General features: G+C 43.8%; 2 protein-coding genes across 5 annotated transcripts in view; one reads left to right on the top strand and one right to left on the bottom strand.

Moving 5' to 3' along the window:
* LOC141121851 (uncharacterized) overlaps window positions 1–24552 on the top strand; it is a 90318-nt gene that overhangs the window by 30928 nt on the left and 34838 nt on the right. The window lies entirely within an intron of this gene.
* LOC141121841 (uncharacterized) overlaps window positions 1–24552 on the bottom strand; it is a 168785-nt gene that overhangs the window by 124588 nt on the left and 19645 nt on the right. The gene's annotated exons all lie outside the window — the stretch shown is intronic.

The following is a 24552-nucleotide window of genomic DNA, read 5'->3' as shown; positions in this document are numbered from 1 at the left end:
GTCACATGATATTAACATCACACATGTGGGTGTGTATACAGATCCTAAATGACAGCCCAGTCCCTCCCTCCTCCTCCATGCCCAGTAACTAAAAAAATAACTCATTGAATGGGATGTCACATCTTGATTGATGGATGATCCACCTTCCATAACAGCATGAGGACACAGGCTATAGTGGAAATCTCCTCCTACCTGAACACTCAGGTAAACCCTGCAGTTTATCACGTGATTGTAGTATACAGATCAGCCAAAAAGGTATATAGTGGCAGTATTTTAATGTAAAAAGAACATTTACAATATAAGCTGTGGGGTGGGGATGAACTATCTGCATATTACTGGGTTTAGTAACACTTTATTATCGCTTTATAACCAATGATAAAAATGTGCTATGGGTACAGTGTTGTATGTCTGAGTAATTGTCATTCAAAGTGTGACAGCGCTGAAAACTGAAAATTGCCCTGGGCGAGAAGGGGTGAAGGTGCCTGATATTGAACGGGTTAAAACATTCAGGCTAATCCCAAACGTATACAGCACTAAAACCAGATTAGGGATAAGCTCAATGTTCAAGTCTAACGTAAATTCGACTCGAACATCGGGTGTTCATTTGCTCACAAACGTGCCGAACATATGGGGCGCTCACGGAAAATTTGAGCACCGCGGAACGCCCCATAATACACTGCGAGATCGCAGTGTATTGATTGCTGCTGATTGGCCAAAGCATGCACCTGACCTGCATGCTTTGTCCAATCACAGCGCAATCTGCTGCGAGAGCCATGATTGGCCAAAGGCAGGGTGCCTTTGGCCAATCATGGCTCAGGGGGACTAAGTTCACACCCCACACTATATAAGGCTGCTTATATAGCGGCCGTGTATGATGTGTGGATGGAGATAGTTTGAGCTAGCTTAGGCAGGCAGGTTAGTTAGTGGCTTGCAGGCAGTGTTTAATATGTGTGTGTGTGTGTATATATATATATATATATATATATATAAACGATGAGTCAGGATTGCTGCACAAGAAATTTATTTCCATAAAAAATTACAAAGACATCGAACCGACACCAGATGCAGCTGGTTGCGACGTTTCGGGCTTTCACAGATAACGCCCTTTCTCACAATCGTATGTCTGCAACTGGTTACATACATCACATGATATATATACACATAAGTTTATTAATTATACTTGATTAAGCTGGAATTAATTATCCCACGTTTAGTAACAGGTTTTTTAACTAATCATTTCTCCTCATTTTACGTGGTTGGAACAATCAATTGTCAACAGGTGCTGTTGTTTCTTTACCGAAAAAGAAGAAAAAAAAGAAAAGAAAAAGAAAGAAAAAACAAGAAAAAGTGAAAAAATTAATCGAATGCGAATAATGACACAAAAGTTTTCTCATAAAGAAAATATGCCTCCTAGAAAAAAACTTCTCTTCATAACATCTATAAAAACAATGAAATCATAATGATAAAAACGTAACAATGAACCCCGAATATCCTCTTTTCACAATAACATCCAAATGAATAAATACAAATCAAAATCAGTATTTAACCCTTTAGGCTGTATCGTATCTAAACGGTTAATCCAATAAACTTCACGTTTTTTCAAATGAAGCTCTCTATAACCCCCTCATCTATTTATGGGTATGCCATCAATGACCATATATCTTAGTTGGGATACTGTATGTTTTTGTTCTGTAAATGTCTGGATAATGGAAGTTTATCCAGTTTATCCCGTATTGAGTACTTATGCCTTGCGATTCTGTCTTTTACCTTCTGGGTTGTTTCTCCCACATAAATTAAACCACATGGGCATTTGATAATATATATAAAATAAGATGACTGACATGTAAAATAATCTTTAATGTCAATATTATAACCTTTATGCGGGTGGCAAAAACTCTTCCCTTTTATTATACTAGTACATTGGGTACATGATAGACAAGGATAGGATCCATGGTTAGGGGGACCTAAAAATGTAGTACGAGCAATAGGTGTGCTGTATTGGTCTGATCTGACCAGTCTATCACGCAACGTTCTACCCTTACGATATGACGGTAGGGGGGGTGGTAAAACTCAGGAATGGTCGGATAATTTTTATTTAATATTGACCAATGTTTTCTAATTATAATATTGATTTTTATAGAGAATGGATGGAACTGTGAGATTAAAGGCAGTCTATGGGTTACATTTTTTTCTCTATTCTGATCCAAGTTGATACGTTCCTGCTGAACTATATCATTTGGATATCCTCTTTGACACAGTCTGTCTTCCATCTCACTCAGTCGCTTCTCTCTTATATCCATCTGATTTACAATCCTAGATATACTTTTCAGTTGGCTTCTCGGTATAGATTAAATACCCCCCGGAGGGTAAAAGCTGGAATAATGTAATAACTGATTTCGGTCTGTAGCTTTTCTATACAGGTCAACTATTATGCGGTTGTCCTGTATACTTAGCAGAGTGTCTAGAAAGGGAACCGCTGTGTCCGAAGAAAATATGTTAAATTTCAAACCAGGAACCAGATTATTCAAATAAAAATCAAAAAGATACAATGAATCTTGGTCGCCCACCCATATGCCAATCACATCGTCTATAAATCTAAACCATGTGATACAGTTGTCTGTATATAATTTACAATGATAAATGAATGCTTCTTCAAGCATGTTCATAAAAGCATTGGCATATGGGGGGGCGACATTCGAGCCCATCTAGCTTGTCCCCCCCCCTATCCTGACCTGCTAGGTTGTATGCTCAGATAAGGGTCAGGTATGGATTTTGGGGGGACCTCTGCACCATTTTTTTTTTAATTTTGGCGCGGGGTTTCCGTTAAAATCCATACCAGACCTGAAGGGCATTGTATGGATTTTGGGGGGACCCCACGCCATTTTTTGTTTCATTTTGGCGTGTTGTTCCCCTTGATATCCATACCAGACCTGAAGGAGGGGAACTGCACGCAATTTTTTTCAATAGTTTTTTTTATCTATATTACCGGGAGCCAACAATACATTACAGCCGCGAGCAATTTTAAATGACATTTTTTTCCTTTAGAAATGTCATTTTGCTGTGGTACTGTAATACACATTACAGAAAGATGCGCCGCTTTACAGGCAGACTAAGGAGACCCCCAGGCACCATATTTAAAGGAATATTTCATTTTTATTGTTTCCCTTTAAGCACTATTAAAATCACTGCTCCTGAAAAAACTGCCGTTTTTAAAACTTTTTTTTGCATTGATCCATGTCCCCTGGGGCAGGACCTGGGTCCCCAAACACTTTTTTGGCAATAACTTACATATAAGCATTTAAAATGAGCACTTTTGATTTTTCACGTTTGTGTCCCATAGACTTTAATGGTGTGCGCACAATTTTTTTGCCTGGTCAAATGTTCTGGTTGCGAACCGAACCGGGGGGTATTCGGCTCATCCCTAAACAAGATTAATGTGTGTGTCATAGTGCTAGTCAGTCATCACAAATGAATTATTCCACTATATATATAGTTAGCTCTTTTGAAATTCAGTGTCTTTGTATTCCCCTTATGTTTCCTATGTGATTTATACTGAAGCCAATTGATCTGTGATCGCTGTTTCCTAAATTGCCCCATATTTCCACATCCATAATCAGGTCTGTATTTTTGGTAATCAGTAGATCCAGTAACGCTTTATTTCTAGTTGGTGCGTCTACCATCTGACCCATAAAATTGTCCTGCAAGACATTTAGAAACTGGCGAGCCTTAGACGAATGCGTGGTTCCTTCTGCCCAGTCTATGTCTGGATAATTTAAATCCCCCATTATGATAACACTTCCCCTCCTTGCTACTAATCCAAATTGTGATAGGAGATCAGTCTCCACCTCCTCCCTCAGGTTAGGAGACCTATAGCATACTCCCAGTATTATTTTCCCCTTAGCTTCATCCCTTTGGAAGTCTACCCATATGGATTCCACCTCCTCCCTAGCTCCCTTAGTGATGTCATCTCTCAAATTTTCTTGTACATTATTCTTGATATATAGGCACACCCCTCCCCCTTTTTTACCCTCTCTATCCCTGCGACAAGTAGAAAAATCTCTATTACCCAGCATACATGTGACATATGTAGCGCCCTCCTAGACAGTCGCTGGGTTAGGTAAATGTAGTTCTTGGCTCACTGTAGTCAGTGTAGCTGCATGTGATTAGTTAGGTCTGTTCTGTGTTTAAATGGCTGCATGGTTGACTGTCTCCCCCGGTCTGGCTGGAAATATTCTGGAAGATAGTAGGCTGAAAAAAGTCAAATTAGCAGCTGAATATTTATGCTGCCCTGGCCAATCCCTGGGGGTGGTAATCTGGTAATCCCAGATGGTAGCTGGGAGTGTGTATAAATATTCTGGGATCTGGAACAGTCTTGTCTTGCCCCTGAGGAGGAAATCACAGCCTAGCGGTGCTGATTGCCCCCTATACATTTCTGCCATGTGCCCGCTGTTCATTTAGGCCTAGGCTGGGCTAGCTAGAGGGCCTAGTTGCTGAAGATTGCTGGAGCTGACTGAGGGGCTTTTTGTCTGAGGATCTGGTCTGGTGTCACTGGGAGAAAGTGTCTGGAAGATATTGGAGGGAGGCAAACAACTATCTAAAGACATTGCGTGAGTACAGAGTGGTGTGAGAGATCCTAGAGATTGTGTGCTGTTACCACCCCTCTGGTGCTACAGAGGGAACTGTGTGTAAAAGGGACATTGGGGGTTATTTACTGAAGGCAAATCCACTTTGCACTACAAGTGCACTTGGAAGTGCAGTCACTGTAGATCTGAGGGGGACATGCAAGGAAAATAAAAAACAACATTTTAGCTTGCACATGATTGGATGATAAAATCAGCAGAGCTTCCCCTCATTTCAGAGCTTTCCCTCAGATCGACAGCGACTGCACTTACAAGTGCACTTTCAAGTGTACTTGCAGTGCACTTGTAGTGCAGAGTGGATTTGCCTTTAGTAAATCAACCCCATTGTGTCCTGAAGAGCTCAGACTATGTCATTCTTAGTGAAAGAACTCAGCTCATCTTCACTGAAGAGGATGATTTATATCCTCAAGTTGTAACCACAAAGCTCAGTTCATCATTTGTTTACACAAGGACACGGCTCATAGTTCTAAAGAAGGCAGTTTAGGGGCTGATTTAATAAAGGCAAAAAGACTGTGCAATTTTCAAGCGTAGTTGTAGTCCTCAGTAAATGTAAATGTGGTAAAGCTTCACTTTGTAAAGAATACCCAATCGGGTACAAAAAAAAATTTAAAAAAACACAGCATTTTTGCTTGCACATGATTGGAAAATGGAAATCAGCAGAGCTTTATCATATTTACTAAGCTCATGGAAAATTAGTGCAACTGCACTTGAAACATGCACAGTCTATTTGCCTTTATTAAACCCGCCTCTTCGTGTCCTCAGATTGCTCCTAAGAGGTACTGGAGGGTCCCACGGTTACCCAACTCCTATGCAAGCTAAAGTTCTACATTAAAGCATCAGAAAAGCATTCCTCTGGACTGATCATTAAGCCAAAAGAATGACCGTGTGTCTGGCTGCAGGGCAATTCATAGAAAAGACCTAAAAGACCTTTTATACTGCTGACTCCTACAGGGGTACCGCTACACGTAAATAAGTGTATCCCACCACCATTCACATGGACATAAACTCACCGATCTCTATTGCCAAACTTTCTCTAGTGTGGCAGGCAGACATAAGAGATATCCCACCGACTGGCTCAGCCCTGCCGCTGTCAGATCTTCTTTGGAGCTCGTATGTCTCGGATGTTTCACATCCTGCAGAAGGAATTTGAACAAAAACATCCACATAGTGTGATACCATCAAACAGAACAAGTTTATAAAAAGATAGCAACACTCACATAAAAATATATGCAAGAACGAGTAAGAACATGATAAAGGAGCAAGTGACCTGGGGTGTGACAAAAGTCACGTGGTTAGTACACCTAAAAGGGGGCATACTCAAATATGAAATGAAAAGGAAAAGATAAAAATAAAGGGGGCTGGGTGGGTGGGATACAAAAGAGAAGGCCGACAGGAAAAAGGAGGAGGAGGGCGGTTTAAGTACAGCCCGACTCCTACAAATTCAGGCCGTCCTCTGACCGGCCTTCTCATAAAAACAAGTGTCAAACCAGATCAGACTGGAGTCCCGCTCCCCTGTTGCACTCTATCACACAGAAGACCTGTACCAGAGCTGAGAGATTCCCGACTCCTTATAAGTTTCACACACGCTGTCTAGCTCCTGCTGTTTTATCGTTAAAGTGACTTCTTCTAGAAGGACCCTTCATATCAATGGTGACCAATGAGAGAAATGTCCCCTTATATCAGTGGTCAGTGAAGTTGTCCCTTACATTGGTGACCAATGGGAGAAGTGTACCCTTATATCAGTGGTCAGTGAAGTGGTCCCTTACATTGGTGACCAATGGGAGAAGCGTCCCCTTATATCAGTGGTCAGTGAAGTGGTCCCTTACATTGGTGACCAATGGGAGAAGTGTCCCCTTATATCAGTGGTCAGTGAAGTGGTCCCTTACACTAGAGACCATAGAGACAAGGATTCCCTTATATCAGTGGTCTGTGTATTGATCCCTAACATTGGTGACCGATGGGAGAAAGACCCCCTTATATCAGTGGTCGGTGTATTCTTCCCTTACATTGATGATCTACAGGAGAAAAATCCCCTTATATCAGTGGTCAGTGTAGTGGTCCCATACATTGGTGATCAATGGGAGAAGGATCCCCTTATATCAGTGGTCGGTGTAGTGGTCCTTTACATTGGTGATCAATGGGAGAAGGATCCCCTTATATCAGTGTTCAGTGCAGTGGTCCCTTATATTGGTGATCAATAAGAGAAGGACCCCCTTATCAGTATGGTCAGTGGGAGAAGGACATTCTTACATTGTCATCAGTGGGAAGACTGCCCCCTAACAGATTATTGATACCAGTTGTTACTGGGACACAGAAATTGTTCATTGCTCAAGAAACCCCTAGAAACCTTTGGAGGAACCCTGGCTGAGAAAAGCTGGACTAGTCAGTAATATATTTCTACCCCACTTGGTGGGAGTGGAGATGACCCCATCTATAAAGATATACAGTACATACACACACAGCACAAGGCCGTGTTCACGCTACAAGACGTTTCTCCGGGCTGCAGTTCCTCTGAGCTCCACAAGGTGGTGAACTCACTCTTACCCAGGCAGGAAGTCTCTATAGAATACAGACAGGAAGTGATGTCAGGTACAGACAGGAAGTTCTGGGTGAGTTGGGAGGAAGTAGAGAGGAGACATTGCTGGAAGAGGTGTTTCATCAGATTTGGCGACCCATCAGAATGTGTAACGGAAGTGACTTTCCGTTGCCGCCATCTTGCTATACCCCGCACTCCTCCATAGTAAGGATACAGTGAGAAGGGGAAAAGCGGACATCTTGTTACACCCACCGGAGTTTTGCATTTTACACTTATTTTTAAAAGTAAAGTGAGTTTATATAGTGAAATACAGTAGTTAGAACTCCGTCTGACCGGTTAGATGTTGAATTTTAAAAGAAGCGGCAAGCCTGCTCATCTCATGGGTTTGTTAAACCATACCTCCCAACATTTCGAGATAGGAATGAGGGACACCTACTATCAAACGTATGTAGGCATAGGACGCTCCCCTGCCACACCCCCTTAAAGGAGAATTAACCAAAAAAAAAGGTTAATCAAATCCACAAGGGTTTTTTTTTACCACTACTATTCCTTTATATATGCTTTTAAAACCTACAAATACAGCAATTTAGAATTTGGATGAAAGGTTTAGCACTGGGAAACTTTTTGAAAGATAAAAAGTGCATTTTATATACAACTACATAGATCAGACCAAAATGAGGGACAAATGAGGGGGAAAGAGGGACAGAGGGACATTGCTCCAAATCAGGGACAGTCCCTCGAAATCAGGGACAGTTGGGAGCTATGGCTAATCTGACAGAAGTTTGCTACTTTTAAAATTCAACATCTAACCAGTCAGGTGGAGTTCCAAGTAAGGATGAGCTCAGGCGTGTTCGCAAGCGGTACGTGCACAGCCCGCCAGGAAATCGGCACTGCACATCGCTAATCACAAGCAGTGAGACATTTCTCGATGTCTGCAGCCGCGTATCGGGACAATGTCTCACTGCCTGTGATTAGCGCTGTGCAATGCTGACTTGCTGGCGGGCTCTGGGCGCGCATTTTGCTAACACGCCTGAGCTCATCCTTAGTTCTAAGTACTGTATTTCACTATATAAACTCACTACTGTTAAAAATAAGTGTAAAATGCAAAACTCCGGTGGGTGTAACAAGATGTCTGCTTTCCCCCTTCTCAGTGTATCTTTACTATGGAGGAGTGCGGGGTGTAGCAAGATGGCGCCGACAGAACGTCACTTCCGTTACACATTCTGACGGGTCGCTTAATCTGAGGAAACAGTGGCAGCAGAGGAGGTAATAAGGTCTTATTTTCTATTTACACCCAGTAACCCCCGTCATGTCCATCCTCTTCCTCCATAGTCACTGTGATGTCTTTTATCCCCAGCAGATGATGATACACACATATATAGTGTGGAAATGTAGAATAACCCTGTATATTACAATGAGGGAATTTATGGTCTGTACCATGAGGGGAGTTATTGATATCAGTAAATGCCGGTTCCAGACATTGTATGTGGGAGGAATTAAATGATAATTAAAGGTTGGGATTAGGGAAGATTCCTGTATGACTATGACGAGTCTCACAATAGGAGTCTGAAAGGGACTGGATTTTGGCTGGATGAGATGTGAACCTGAAGGGGGGCAATTTTATCTGGTAGACTCTGCCCCATTTCTTGAATTTGTGGAATGTGCTGTACCACAGTGGCAGGTTCCAAAAATACATTTCTTTTCACATAAGGCCATTCCAGCTCTCTACTGTCATGTGGAAGGCAATGTTTTGGCCTCATTAGACAGGGTGATCAGCAGCAAGGTTCACATTACCACTGACTCATGGTCAAGCAGGCATGGTCAGGGACAATACATTACCTTCACGGCACACTGGGTAACTCTGCTGGCAGGTGGGAAGGATGCAGGACAGGGTTTAGTATTGAAGCTTGTTCCAGCCACCACACTTCCAAAAAAGCTGGTGGTGATTCCGCCACATCATCTGATCCACCCTTCCTCTTCTTCCTCTATGGCCTTTTCTGCTGAATTCCCCTCTGAACCAGCAGTGCTCCCTAAGCGTTCAAGGGGCTACACAAGCAGTAAGGCTAAAAGATGTCATGCTGTGCTTCAGTTGGTCTCTCTATGGGACAGGAGCCACACTGGGGCAAAGATTCGGTCAGCTCTGCAGGGGCATGCTCAGAGGTGGTTGATACCATGGCAGCATGAGCCAGCAATGGTTGTATGCAACAACCTTCTCTCCACCCTCCGACACTTGACCCATGCTCAATGCTTGACACATGTCCTAAATTTGGTGGTGCAGCATTTCTTGACCAGGTACCCAGGCTTAAAAGATCTCTTGAGGCAGGCCCGAAAAACCTGGTGGCATTTCCGGCAGTCATACAATGCCAGTGCTCGGCTGGCTGATATTCAATGGGAATTCAACCTACCAACAAGGGGGCTTATATTAATCACTGACGTCAACAATGGGGGATTATTTTATCCCACTGACACCAACAATGGATATCAAGGAAATCATGCCCATGGTGACTTGCTAACTGGAGTAAGCGTCTTAAATGGTGGAGGAGGAATGAGGGGAGAGCTTTCTCTATGGAGATAAAACCAGCTATGATACAGTTCTCACAGTCTGCAATACTGCTGACCACCACTGGAGGGAGACTCTCCCACATTTATCTGGCTGGACACACACAGGCAGATACAAATCTTTCATACAATCTGATGCACTCTAAGGAGTGTGGAGCAGACAAGTGATCCCTACACACTTCAGAGGATCCCCCAAGCTATCCTTCAATCCAGAATCCTGATGTGATGACTTCTTCCACTGCCCCACCCCTGCACACATGATTTAGGGCAGATTGGCTGAAGTGTGAGATGTGAGTGATGTACCGGGCAGTGATACACACACATACAGATCCCTGTCTGCCAGATACAATCACTTCCACACACTGACAATAATCTGCATTAGGGAGGTGCTCCGTGTCTGAACAGAAGATTGGATGAACACTGGCTCCTCCCACATTCTTTTGAACATCCAACGTTCACAACATTTGGTGCAGATGAATGTGATGGCTTCTGGCTTTCACTGGTTTCTAGGGAAGCAACTGTTGACTTCACCCCACCCATTCCTTTATATGGCCACGTAGGCAAATGGGTGGGGCATAGATCATGACATCATTTTCTGAATATGGCTATATCTGGGTAATGATGTCACCACTATCCCCGCCCCTTCCTTTATAGAGCTGATGACAGCTCAGGACGCTATCAGTCAGCGAGTGTTACAGTCAAGGATCGCTCCAGTGTGGTGGGTCATTGTGGGTTATTGGGGAGTCAGTGGGTGGTTGGCATCGTGATTTACAATGAGAAACTTTTTGGGGGGATTTTCTTTTATAAAAGACATTGAGGGTCTATATTGTTTTTCTTTTTTTAATGAGTAGAGCTTCTATGTACTATGTACCCCAAACTCATTCATATGGGGGTATCTGGACATTTCCAGATTCTGATAAGCCCCCAGACCCCCACAACCACTAGGCCAGGGTTGTGTGGATGAGGCCCTTTTCCTCATCAAGATGGGGACAAGATGATTTGCCATGGGGGGGTCCCCCTGGCAAGGAACCCCCATGTTGAGGGCACATGGCCTGGTATGTTTCAGAAGGAGAGGCTGGAGCCGCATGCTTGTTTTGTGTGAGGTACCCCCTTAAAATCCATCTTAGACTCAGAGGGTCTGGTATGTTTGGGGGGCTCTATACATTTTTTCATTCTTGCTGGCTTCTTTTTTTTCAGCAGCATGCAGACCCTCCAAAGGTCCCCCCAATACATAGAAGAACCTCGGGGGGGTCTGTGCGATGTTCTGGCAGTCTTTTCTTTGTAAATGTCAGTGCAGCTGCAGCACTTTCTGCACATCACAGAGATGTCCCTTCACAGGCAGGATTAGGACCCCCCAGAATTAGAACTCACCAGGACTAGGACCCCCCCCCCCAGGACTTGGACTCCCAGGATAAAGTCCCCCCAGGATTAGGACCACCCCAGACATTGTTATGTAACCATTTCAGCACTTTGGAGGCACATAGTACACCCAGAGAGTGAAGGGTTAATCACAAGCTGATGGCAGCAGTAGCAGTGCTTGTTTTCTTCAGCCAGCTCTAAGCTACACAGTAACAGTGATCCGCGTATAGCGGTCTGATCCCATTTATACTGGGGGCAGCACAGTTCCACCCACTGTAACCCACCCGCATGGTTTCTGGGCTCCTCCACTCATCCTAAGAGCCTGAAATCACACCCAGCGGCTTCAGGAGGCCAAGAGGGAGGAGAGTGGTGACCGTCTGTCCCCCGATCTCCTCTGCACTGAATGAAGCTGGCAGTCCTCAGCTCTGAGTGTTTCCTGTTTCTGTGCCGTCATTCCCCAGATGATACCGCCAAGGAAGCATCTAACCGAGCGCCATCTGTGCATTGGAGGGTAAAGGAGACATTGGAGGTCTAATATACCCCCATGTCGCATAAAAATAACCTGTCACCTTCCCAATGATATCACATGGGGGTTTGTTAAATCCTTGTGATATCAATACAGCCAAATAAGAAAAAATAAATAAAACAAGATAAAAAGATATAAATTATAATAATTGTATTTAAAAAATAAAAATAATGATACAATTGATATTAAAAATTAAAAAGTAACCCCCATTGCCCTGCACATACCTGCAAACGCACCCATACTGTATATACAGTGGGTATGGAAAGTATTCAGACCCCCTTAAATTTTTCACTCTTTGTTATATTGCAGCCATTTGCTAAAATCATTTAAGTTCATTTTTTTTCCTCATTAATGTACACACAGCACCCCATATTGACAGAAAAACACAGAATTGTTGACATTTTTGCAGATTTATTAAAAAAGAAAAACTGAAATATCACATGGTCCTAAGTATTCAGACCCTTTGCTCAGTATTTAGTAGAAGCCCCCTTTTGATCTAATACAGCCATGAGTCTTTTTGGGAAAGATGCAACAAGTTTTTCACACCTGGATTTGGGGATCCTCTGCCATTCCTCCTTGCAGATCCTCTCCAGTTCTGTCAGGTTGGATGGTAAACGTTGGTGGACGGCCATTTTTAGGTCTCTCCAGAGATGCTCAATTGGGTTTAAGTCAGGGCTCTGGCTGGGCCATTCAAGAACAGTCACGGAGTTGTTGTGAAGCCAATCCTTCGTTATTTTAGCTGTGTGCTTAGGGTCAGTGTCTTGTTGGAAGGTAAACCTTCGGCCCAGTCTGAGGTCCTGAGCACTCTGGAGAAGGTTTTCATCCAGGATATCCCTGTACTTGGCCGCATTCATCTTTCCCTCGATTGTCGTCCTGTCCCTGCAGCTGAAATACTTTCCGTCCCCACTGTATGTGTATGTAAAGCATGATTGCACCACACATGAGGGATCACTACAAATGTTGGAGTGAGAGGAATAATTCTACCACCAGAGATCACACTTGTCTCTAAACTGATGAGCAGGAAAGCGCCTCCTATGGAGATTTTTAGGTACTGTAGTATTTTGTCATGTCACCGGCACACACAATTTTATTACTTGACATGTTTGACATATTTACTCATCACAACCTCATCTTTTATATTTTACCTTAAAATTGTGTATAATGTGTGTGTTCCCACCCATGAAAGTGGGGTGGGGGGGGGCATATAGTTCCGGTGAGTGGTGCCCAGAGGGAGGGGTGACACGAGCACTAAGTGGTGTATATATAAGGGAGTGGAGCAATTTCTTCTTCACGCTTATTAATGGACTTTATTTGAGGAATGTTTGGAATGTGATGTTTGCACATCTTTTCACTTTTTTTACTGTTTGTATATTTTCATCATGGCGCCAATGTGAATGGAGAGGTGGTGTTGTAGTTATTACACTAATTTTTCCACTATTTTATGTATAACAAAGTATTGTAGAAAAGATCACACCATAGAAAAGGAGGAAAGTAGAAAATAAACCCGCATATGAAGGTGACATTTGTGTACGAAGAACAGCTTATTAATTACCACCATTTTATTCTCCAGGGCCTCTGCTTTCAGAAAATATATGTTTGGGGGTTTATCTAATCTTCAGGCCCAAAATCTGCATTTTACCATGTGTGCAAAAAATAATGCAAAACCAGCTCTGGAAGTGAAAGGGTTAATGTGAGCTAGATGGGATTACTCTGCTGTGGTCACACTCTAAACCAGTGGTTCTCAACCTTTCTAGTGCCGTGACCCCTTGATAAAATTTCCCAAGTTGTGGGGACCCCTAACAGTAAAATTATTTTCGTTGGTCGCGTTTGCTGGCACAGTGGCGGCGTTTGCTGGCACAGTGGGCACAGTGCTGACAATTGATGGGCACAGTGGCTGCACAGTGGGACGTTTGCTGGCACAGTGGCGACAATTGATGGGCACAGTGGCTGCATTTGGCACAGTGGCAACAATTAAAGGGCACAGTGGCTGCGTTTGATGGCACAGGTGGCGACGTTTGCTGGCACAGTGGCGACAATTTATGGGCACAGTGGTTGCGTTTGGCACAGTGGCAACAATTAAAGGGCACAGTGGCTGCGTTTGATGGCACAGTGGCTGCGTTTGATGGCACAGTGGCGACAATTGACGAGCACAGTGGCTGCATTTGATGGCACGTTGGCGGTGTTTGCTGGCACAGTGGTGACAATTGATGGGCACAATGGCTGCATTTGATGGCACAGTGGCGGTGTTGCTGGCAGTGGTGACAATTGATGGGCACAATGGCTGCATTTGATGGCACAGTGGCGGTGTTGCTGGCAGTGGTGACAATTGATGGGCACAGTGGCTGTGTTTGATGGCACAGTGGCGACAATTGATGGGCACAGTGGCTGCACAGTGGCAACGTTTGCTGGCACAGTGGCGACAATTGATGGGCACAGTGGCTGCGTTTGGCACAGTGGCAACAATAAAAGGGCACAGTTCCTGCATTTAATGGCACAGTGGCAGCGTTTGCTAGCACAGTGGCGACAATTGATGAGCACAGTGGCGGCGTTTGCTGGCAGAGTGGCGACAATTGATGGGCCCAGTGGCGACAATTGATGGGCACAGTGGCTGCACAGTGGCGACGTTTGCTGGCACAGTGGGACAATTGATGGGCACAGTGGCTGCATTTGATGGCACAGTGGCGGCGTTTGCTGGCACAGTGGCGACAATTGATGGGCACAGTGGCTGCACAGTGGCGACGTTTGCTGGCACAGTGGCGACAATTGATGGGCACAGTGGCTGCGTTTGCTGGCACAGTGTCGACAATTGATGAGCACAGTGGCGGCGTTTGCTGGCACAGTGGCGGCGTTTGCTGGCACAGTGGCGACAATTGATGGGCACAGTGGCGACAATTGATGGGCACAGTGGCTGCACAGTGGCGATGTTTGCTGGCACAGTGGCGACAATTGATGGGCACAGTGGCTGCACAGTGGCGACGTTTGCTGGCACAGTGGCGACAATTGATGGGCACAGTGGCTGTGTTTTGCACAGTGGCAACAATTAAAGGGCACAGTGGCTGCGTTTGATGGCACAGTGGCGACAATTGATGGGCACAGTGGCTGCATTTAAAGGCACAGTTGCAGCGTTTTAATGGGGGTTTTTATTTTCAGATTTTTTCAGTTTGTTTGCGCCCCCACCACTTATTTATATATAAACGTCCCGGTTGGTTCCTCAAAAGTGGTTATTCCGTGCCAGTGCTAGATACACAAAGTGTATAGCACCCAAACATGTATCTAGCACTGGCACGGAATAAACACTTTTGAGGAACCAACTGGGACATTTATATATATATATATATACGTTTATATATATATATATAAATGTTAAGTAACATAATGAAAAAAATGTTATCTTGTCAGCTTCTCCTGTGTGTCTGACTTACCAGATGTCACAGTGACACAGGTGTTCTTCTTCAGGTGTGTCGTTGCCTCCCTCTTGGTACACTCATCCACAGCAAGCGGACTTCGGTGGGTGTAACAAGATGTCCGCTTGCCGACTTCTAAGTCTAAGCATTACTGTGGACGAGAGTACCAAGATGGCGGCGACGGAACGTCACTTCCGTGCAGTCTCTCCTCTGCAGGAAGTGACATCTCGCTGGCCGAGACGGACGGAATCCGGCAGTAACTTCGGGTCCGTCTCGGCCAGCATCTCAGGCAGCATCTCAGCCAGCATCCGCGACCCCCTGGAGAATCGGCAATCGACCCCCAGGTTGAGAACCGCTGCTCTAAACATTAGAGCTCCCCCTAGCTGCAGCCTGGTAATAAAATTGCTAGGAGGTCTATTCATTTATCTGCTACATACTTCCCATCTTTATATAAACATCTCCTGACATTTAGGGGTCTAGTCATAAATCATTTACATAGCAATCTGCTCGGTGACAATGCATGTACATTCCTTCTGTGTGAGTTGGGGGATTGAAGGAATGAAGCGATCTGCTGAGCTGGTTAAAAGTTTTCCATCAAATGAAAATAAACAATGTTACATTTGTTCAGTAGATGGCGATAACTTGATGATTCTTTTCTCCATCTAATGGCCAAATGCAAATTTTCAGGTTAAGATCAATGGTTGGTATTATATTGTTGCTTTGATTAACTTATATACTCCTTCAATGTGTTCTGTACTCACCAGTGTATGAGGATGACCTCAGTTATCTGTATGAAGACATGTCTGATAAAGGAAACTAAAGGGTTTACTAAGGGGAAAATTCATGGGATGAATATGACAATCACTCGTCCAGCCGTTACAAATTCTGGCTATATTGTAGCAAAGTGATTTCCTATGATGGTCAGCTCCATCTAGTGACCATAATGGGGTATTTTTCCTGACTTACCTCCATTAGTAAAAATATCACAATACTGCATTATGACCACTAGATGGAGCCAAGGAAATCAGTGTATGAAATAAAATACATCCAATATTCATCACAGCTGGGCAAATGCTAGTTACATTTGTTCAACTTTTTTTTTTATAATTAAAAAAGGAGGAAGATTTGGCTAAACGCAGAACACAAAAATTACATAAAATTTAAATCTTTCTTACAAATATTAAAATGATGTGTTAAAACCACATGGGAACAAATCCATCAAACACTAGGTTATATATATTCATAATGACTCATTTAGCTTTGCTGCATTATCCAAGAGGTCAACGTGTTTCATATCAATAAGCTTCTTCAGGACTTTGGCAGCAAAGAAAATCAGCCTAACTAAAAAAACATACAGAATATAAATACGTAGCAATCTCTTAATTTTATAACCTTGTAAATTATCATCTGTGCCACTTACACAACACTTGGGGGACATAGCAAGGAGACGGTGATAAATAGTGGTGTCAAAGTAGCTTGCACAGTCAGCTGGTCATGAGTTATAAAGATTAGCGGGATAATAGACATGTGCATGAAAAAAAGTTAAGTAAAAAAAAAACATATTTTTTTACGTGTACAAAATTAAAGTTACACCCAAGATCATAAAATCCCCCCAAAAAATGTTGATGCCCCCCACATATACGCACTTACAAACATAAACTCACACATTGGGGCGCCTACACTAGAAAACATTGATTGCGATACACATGTTACATATCACCACGCACATCAGAATGAGAGCAATAATTCTATCACCAGATCTCCTCTATAACACTAAATTGATGACCTATAGGGGGCTTTTAAAGCATCGCCTATAGAAAATATAGGGTACTGAAGTTTGTCACCATTTCATAGGCGCACACAAATTTAAGGTTGGATATGTTGAGTATCTATTTACTCGGTGCAACCTCGACTTTTACATTTTACCAAAAAATTGGGTCATTTCTTGTGTTTTTGTGCCCCCTGAAATTAACTTTATAGTGTTTTTTACTGGAATTTTGCGTTTCCGAGACTTTTGCGGTAATTAGGGATGAGTTTCGAGTTGCCAGTTCGCCGAACAGCGAACAATTTGGGGTGTGCGCGGCAAATTTGAAAGCCGCGGAACACCCTTTTAAAGTCTATGGGAGAAATCAAAAGTGCTAATTTTAAAGGCTTATATGCATGGTATTGTCATAAAAAGTGTTTGGGGACCTGGGTCTTGCCCCAGGGGACATGGATCAATGCAAAAAAAAAAGTTTTAAAAACGTCTGTTTTTTCGGGAGCAGTGATTTTAATAATGCTTAAAGTGAAACAATAAAAGTGTAATATTCCTTTAAATTTCGTACCTGGGGGGTGTCTATAGTATGCCTGTAAAGGGGCGCATGTTTCCCATATTTAGAACAGTCTGACAGCAAAATGACATTTATAAAGGAAAAAAGTCATTTAAAACTAGTCGCGGCTATAATGAATTGTCGGTCCGACAATACACATAAAAGTTCATTGATAAAAGCAGCATGAGATTTTCCCACAGGGGAACCCCGAACCAAAATTTAAAAAAAAAAAATGGCGTGGGGGTCCCCCTAAATTCCATACCAGGCCCTTCAGGTCTGGTATGGATATTAAGGGGAACCCCGCGCTAAAATTAAAAAAAAAAAAAATGGCGTGGGGGTCCACCTCAAAATCCATACCAGACCCTTATCTTAGCACGCAACCTGGCAGGCCGCAGGAAAAGAGAGGGGGACGAGAGAGCGCCCCCCCTCCTGAACCGTACCAAGCCACATGCCCTCAACATTGGGAGGGTGCTTTGGGGTCCCCCAAAGCATCTTATCCAAATGGTAATGGGGACAAGGGCCTTATCCCCACAACCCTTGCCCGGTGGTTGTGGGGGTCTGCGGGCGGGGGGCTTATCGGAATCTGGAAGCCCCCTTTAACAAGGGGACCCCCAGATCTCAGCCCCCCTGTGTGAAATGGTAAGGGGGTACAAAAGTACCCCTACCATTTCACAAAAAAAGTGTCAAAAATGTAAAAAATGACAAGAGACAGTTTTTCATCTTCTTCGGGTCTTCTTTCTTCGGTTTCGTCCTCCATCTTCTTCCTCTGGTTCTTCCTCCGATCCTCTGATACCCCGTGATGTCAATGGGGGAGGGGGCGGGGTCACCCGGTTATGTAATGAATGACCCCACCCCCTCTGATGTCACGGGGAAACCCATAGGTAAGTCCCCGTGCGTCAGAGGGGGGCGGGGTCACCAGGTTTCCCCACACTCCGTTATTTAACAAGTGTCAGAAGACGAGAAGCGTCACACACCGGGAGCCTCCCATCATGGATGCGGAGCGGCCCGAGAACGAAGAATGGAAGAAAACACCGCAGAGGAAGATGCTGGACGAGAACACCGGAGCAAGAAGCAGAGGATCGGAGGAAGAACCAGAGGAAGAAAAAGATGGAGGAAGAAACCGAAGGAAGATAGAAGAAAGAAGATGGAAAGAAGAAGACTCTAAATAAAGGAATTGTCAAAAATTGTCTCGTCATTTTTAACACTTTTTTGTGAAATGGTAGGGGTACTTTTGTATTCCCTTACCATTTCACATGGGGGGGCCGGGATCTGGGGGTCCCCTTGTTAAAGGGGGCTTCCAGATTCCAATAAGCCCCCCACCCACAGACCCCCACAACCACCGTGAAGGGTTGTGGGGATGAGGCCCTTGTCCTCATCAACATGGGGACAAGATGCTTTGGGGGGACCCCAAAGCATCTTCCCAATGTTGAGGGCATGTGGCCTGGTACGGTTCAAGAGGGGAGGGTCGCTCTCTTGTCCCCCCCTCTTTTCCTGTGGCCTGCCAGGTTGCGTGCTTGGATAAGGGTCTGGTATGGAGTTTTGGGGGGACCCCACACCATTTTTTTTTAATTTGGCGCGGGGTTCCCCTTAAAATCCATACCAGATCTGAAGGGTCTGGTATGGATTTTGAGGGGGACCCCCATGCCTTTTTTTTTTAAATTTTGCTGCGGGGTTCCCCTTAATATCCATACCAGACCTGAAGGGCCTGGTATGGAATTTAGGGGGACCCCCACACCATTTTTTTTTAATTTTGGTTTGGGGTTCCCCTGTGGGGAAATCCCATGCCGTTTTTATCAATGAACTTTTATGTGTATTGTCGGACATAATAGCCATTAATAGCCGCGAGTAGTTTTAAATGACTTTTTTTCCTTTGAAATTTAATTTTGCTGTCAGACTGTTCTAAACACGGGAAACATGCGCCCCTTTACAGGCATACTATAGACACCCCCCAGGTACGAAATTTAAAGGAATATTACACTTTTATTGTTTCACTTTAAGCATTATTAAAATCACTGCTCCCGAAAAAACAGACGTTTTTAAAACTTTTTTTGCATTGGTCCATGTCCCCTGGGGCAGGACCCAGGTCCCCAAACACTTTTTATGACAATAACTTGCATATAAGCCTTTAAAATTAGCACTTTTGATTATTCATGTTCGAGTCCCATAGACTTTAATGGTATTCGCATGTTCGAACAAATTATTTTGCCTGTTCTGGTGCGAACCGAACAGGGAGGTGTTCGGCTAATCCCTAGCAGTAATATTGTGTGACATAAAAAACTGAAACTACCACTATTTTATTTTCTAGGGTGTCTGCTTTCAGAAAACAGATCATGTTTTGGGGTTTTATATAATCTTTAGGCCTAAAATTATTTTTTAACTCCTTCCCGCTCGGCCTATAACAGAATGACGGCCAGGTGGGGGTTCCATTATCCTGACTGGATGTCATATGACATCCAGAATAATAAGCCGCTCAGGCGCACGGCGATCAGTGTTGCAGTGAGTCGCTCTGACACACCGCATCTCCACCCTCAGTAAAGAGCCTATGACGTAGGCTCTTTACCATGTGATCAGCTGTGTCCAATCAAAGCTAATCACATCGTAACCAGAAAGTGCCAGTTATCGGCTTTCCTTTACTCATGCTGACAAGGCGTGTGTAGAGGAGAGCCAATCAGTGACTCTCCTGACAGGGAGGGATCTGCACTTATATTCAGCATTGATTATCATTACCGGCCCATCAGCGATGACCACCAGTGCCCCGACAGTGATGGCAATCAGTACCCAACCTGAGCCCACCAGGGATGCACATCAAGTGTCCATCAGTGCTGCATATTAGTGCCTCCTCATCAGCGTCCATCAGTGAAGGAGAAAACGTACTTATTTACAACATTTTATAACAGAAACAAAGAAAAACTTTTTTTTCAAAATTGTATTTTTTATTTGTAGCACAAAAAATAAAAACCCCAGTGTTGATCAAATACCACCAAAAGAAAGCTCTATTTGTGGGGGGAAAAAATTGTCACATGAGTAGTGTTTCATGACTGCGCAATTATTATTCAAAGTGTGAAAGAGCTGAAAGCTGAAAATTGGCCTAGGCAGGAAGGGGGTAAAAGTGTCCAGTATTGAAGGGGTTAAACATGGGCATAAACCCGCAAAAACGGCTTCGGCAGTGAAAGGGTTAAAGGATAAGTTCACCTTCGGGAACATGTTCCTGTTCCTGTAGCGGCTCAGTGATCCGAGTCCTCTGTGTGACAGCAGTGTGGTGAGAAGTTCCCTGTACCGGCTGTCACTTTATGAAAAGAGCGCGGCCGTGCCATTCATTTACAGAGTTCTGTCCTTTGCCGATGTCGGCTTGTAGTTTTCAATGAACTCCCACACCGCTGCTGAGCTCTCTGGTAGATGAGGGACAAGGAGATTGTCATAAGGGACAAGGAGATTGTCATAAAGGACAAGGTGATTGGGACCCAGATTTAGTCCCTTGTAGGGGTGCAACGGATCAAAAAACTCACGGTTTGGATCGTACCTCGGATCAGAGATCACGGATCGGATCTTTTTCGGATCAGCAAAAAAAAAAAAAAGACAAGACAAATAAACATAACCCCCACTGTAATAGCCGCAATCTCCCCCACTGTAATGTTCACAATCCTCCCCACTGTAATGTTCACAATCTTCCCCACTGTAATGTTCACAATCTTCCCTACTGTAATATCCACAAATCTCCCCCACTGTAATAGCTCACCGCCGCCGCTGGGTGTGCCAAGATGGCCGCCGCTCCAGAGCTAGGCCAAAACCGCGGTCTTTCCTAAGGCCGAGGCAGCGGAGCGCTCCGCTGGTCACGGGTGTGCCGATCCAAACAGGGTGAACCGTTTGGATCACGGATCGGTGATGATCCGTTGCACCACTAGTCCCTTGGACAAGTCGTTTTTAAAAAAAAAAATGTCCACACCCCTAGAATGGTTTCTTACATGATGGAGTATATCTGAGGTGTATATCAGGGTGTGCTTCTTCCCCACATGAGAGCTGTGATGTCCAGCAACATTCATATAGAAGACATTTCCCACACTCAAGGCACTAATACACCTCGAGGATTGTGTGGGATCCCTGATGTACAGGAAGACAGGACTTCCGTGAGGAACAATTTTCTCACTCAGGACAGGAAAGTGGCTTTTCCCCTGTGTGAGATCTGTGATGTTTGTAAAGATTGGACTTCTGTGAAAAACATTTCCCGCACTCAGGACAGGAATACGGCTTCTCCCCCGTGTGAGATCTCTGATGTCTGTAAAGATGGGTCTTCCTTGAAAAGCATTTCCCACACTCAGGACAAGTATATGGTTTCTCCCCTGTGTGAGAGCTCTGATGTCTGGAAAGACTGGACTTCTGTGAAAAACATTTCCCACACTCAGGACAGCAATACGGCTTCTCTCCTGTGTGAGATCTCTGATGTGTGTCAAGCTGGGACTTCTGTGAAAAAAATTTCCCGCACTCAGGACAGGAATACGGATTCTCACCCATGTGAGATCTCTGATGTGTGTTAAGATGGTACTTCTCTGAAAAACATTTCCCACACTCAGGACAGGAATACGGCTTCTCTCCCGTGTGAGATCTCTGATGCGTGTAAAGATGGGACTTATGTGAAAAAAATTTCCCGCACTCAGGACAGAAATGCGGCTTCTCCCCAGTGTGAGATCTCTGATGTTTGTAAAGACTGGACTTCACTGAAAAACATTTACCGCACTCAGGACAGGAATACGGCTTCTCCCCTGTGTGAGATCTCTGATGTGCATAAAGAGTGGACTTCAGTGTAAAACATTTTCCGCACTCAGGACAGGAATACGGCTTTTCCCCCGAGTGACATCTCTGATGTGTGTAAAGACTGGACTTCTGTGAAAAACATTTCCCACACTCAGGACAGGAATACGGCTTCTCCCCTGTGTGAGATCTCTGATGTGCATAAAGAGTGGACTTCAGTGAAAAACATTTCCCGCACTCAGGACAGGAATGTGGCTTCTCCCCTGTGTGAGATCTCTGATGTGTGTAAAGACTGGACTTCTTTAAAAAACATTTCCCGCACTCAGGACAGGAATGTGGCGTCTCCCCCGTGTGAGATCTCTGATGTGTGTAAAGATTGGACTTATCTGAAAAACATTTCCCGCACTCAGGACATAAATACGGCTTCTCCCCCGTGTGAGATCTCTGATGTGTGTAAAGACTGGTCTTCTGTGAAAAACATTTCCCGCACTCAGGACAGGAATACAGCTTCTCCCCCATGTGAGATCTCTGATGTCTGTAAAGATGGGAATTCCTAGAAAAACATTTCCCGCACTCAGTACAGGAGAACCTCTTATCTGTTGGAAGGACGGCACCGTCCCTCACAGTCTGAGGTTCCTCAGGATAAGAGGAATACGATGGTCCATCTACACTGTGTGGTACCGGATAGACATTTGAAGTAGCCGGGTTTTCTCCTGGACTATACTGTGTGATGTCCTCATCTTCTACTTTACAGTCTGGAGACAAAGTGAGACAATCCTCTGAGGTTTTCCTCATCTCCCGTCCATCTACTAAAATAGAAATAAAAAGATTATTACTAGACATGAGCAGATTGGTTCCCCTAAACCAGGACTCCGCCCACATCAGGCAGCTTTGTCTCTGAGGATCTTACAATTCCCCCCTCAAGGTAACTAGTAAATGGGTCCTCTGTAGGGCGGCAACTAATGATTATTTTCATAATTGATTAGTTGGCCAATTATTGATTTGATTGATCGATTAATTGGATAAAAACCTAAAAAAAAAAAAGGTCGGTGTATAATTTAGTTAATATACTTGAATATCTATATACAGCGGTAAATATAAATATCCAGATATATAGTTGGATATTTAATCCACTCTGAGAATAACAGACAGATAGATGTATTATTAGAGGGAGAATCTGCTACATATCAGAATCAGAGATCAACATTATTAAAATGTAAAAAAAAAGAAGAGGTAAAACTCTGTTTTGCAGATGATCAGACAGGAGTGTAATATAATATGATGGATGACAGACTCCCTTGTCATAGACAGGTAGGTGGGTACAAGCTCCCTGCACCTGATGTCACTTAGGCTAGCCATACACAAACTCATTTTTCCATCAAAAAAACATCCAATTTTCTAACCATTAGTGGGGTCAAATCGGCGTTCCTTTTCCACCACAGTGACGGGGAAATTCTAAGAGAATTTCTCCCTTTCCTTGTTCCTATCATTTTTCCACCCTGTCTGGCCTTCCTTATCTTGAGGCCCCCCTCTCTTTTCCTTCCCCACCCCCCTGCCTTCCTGTTGTCCCTCTCCCTCACACCACCACCTGGGGTCTTTTGCAATCTGAGGGTAACGGCACACCTTTCTATGATATCCTTAGTACTGTGTTATTTACAGTTTGTTTAATTCCATCCCTACCCATTAGAGGCTGTCTGTCATCCCCTGTGTCCGCCCCGGGGGATTTATATTGGGTCCCGTATGCCCACAGCAACCATCTGATTGGGTGAGTTTGTCCTTATCTGTACCCCATTTGTATAAGTGTTTTGATAATGGTTGTAAATGGTTTTGCTGCAATAATCTATTGTGTATATATCTTTGTATATTAAAGCCTTCTTATACCATGTTTTAGATGTACTTCTCCTGAGGAAGCGGTGTCAACTGCGAAACCGGTCGAGATTCAAAGCTATATATACACTCCTAATCTAAAATCTTGCGGAATCCACTTGCTTAGACTGTGTGGTATTTCCCTTTTATGTTTATATATAGTGATGTCATTTGTAATTGTAATTGTATTTTTATCATTTTTTTTCTATTAAAATTGAAATTTTATAAATTTTTAACTCATCCTTATACCTATTACTGTATACCAATATTGAGTACCGGAATAGTCCCACCTCTTTCCTACTCTGGGAGGTTGAGACGGGAGTTGACAAGGGCAGCAACTGCAACTACGTCTCTATCCTCCCATCCCCTTTAATTATGATCTTTGGGATGATGGTACTTATACTCACTATAACCGATATTGTAACTTAGGCCGTGATAATTCTGTAGTACTTGACTGAGTTCCCTAAGTACCCTCGGGTGCAAGCCATCTGGTCCCGGTGATTTATTAATGTTAAGTTTCCCAAATCTCATTTTAATTCTGTCCTCTGTTAACCATGGAGGTGCTTCCTGTGATGTGTCATGAGGATAAACATCACAGTTTTGGTTA

The sequence above is a fragment of the Aquarana catesbeiana genome, unplaced genomic scaffold (genome assembly GCF_042186555.1).
Source record: "Aquarana catesbeiana isolate 2022-GZ unplaced genomic scaffold, ASM4218655v1 unanchor233, whole genome shotgun sequence".
NCBI lineage: Eukaryota > Metazoa > Chordata > Amphibia > Anura > Ranidae > Aquarana > Aquarana catesbeiana.
The sequence above is the reverse complement of the archived record's forward strand: the minus strand, read 5'-3'. Positions and strand labels throughout refer to the sequence as shown.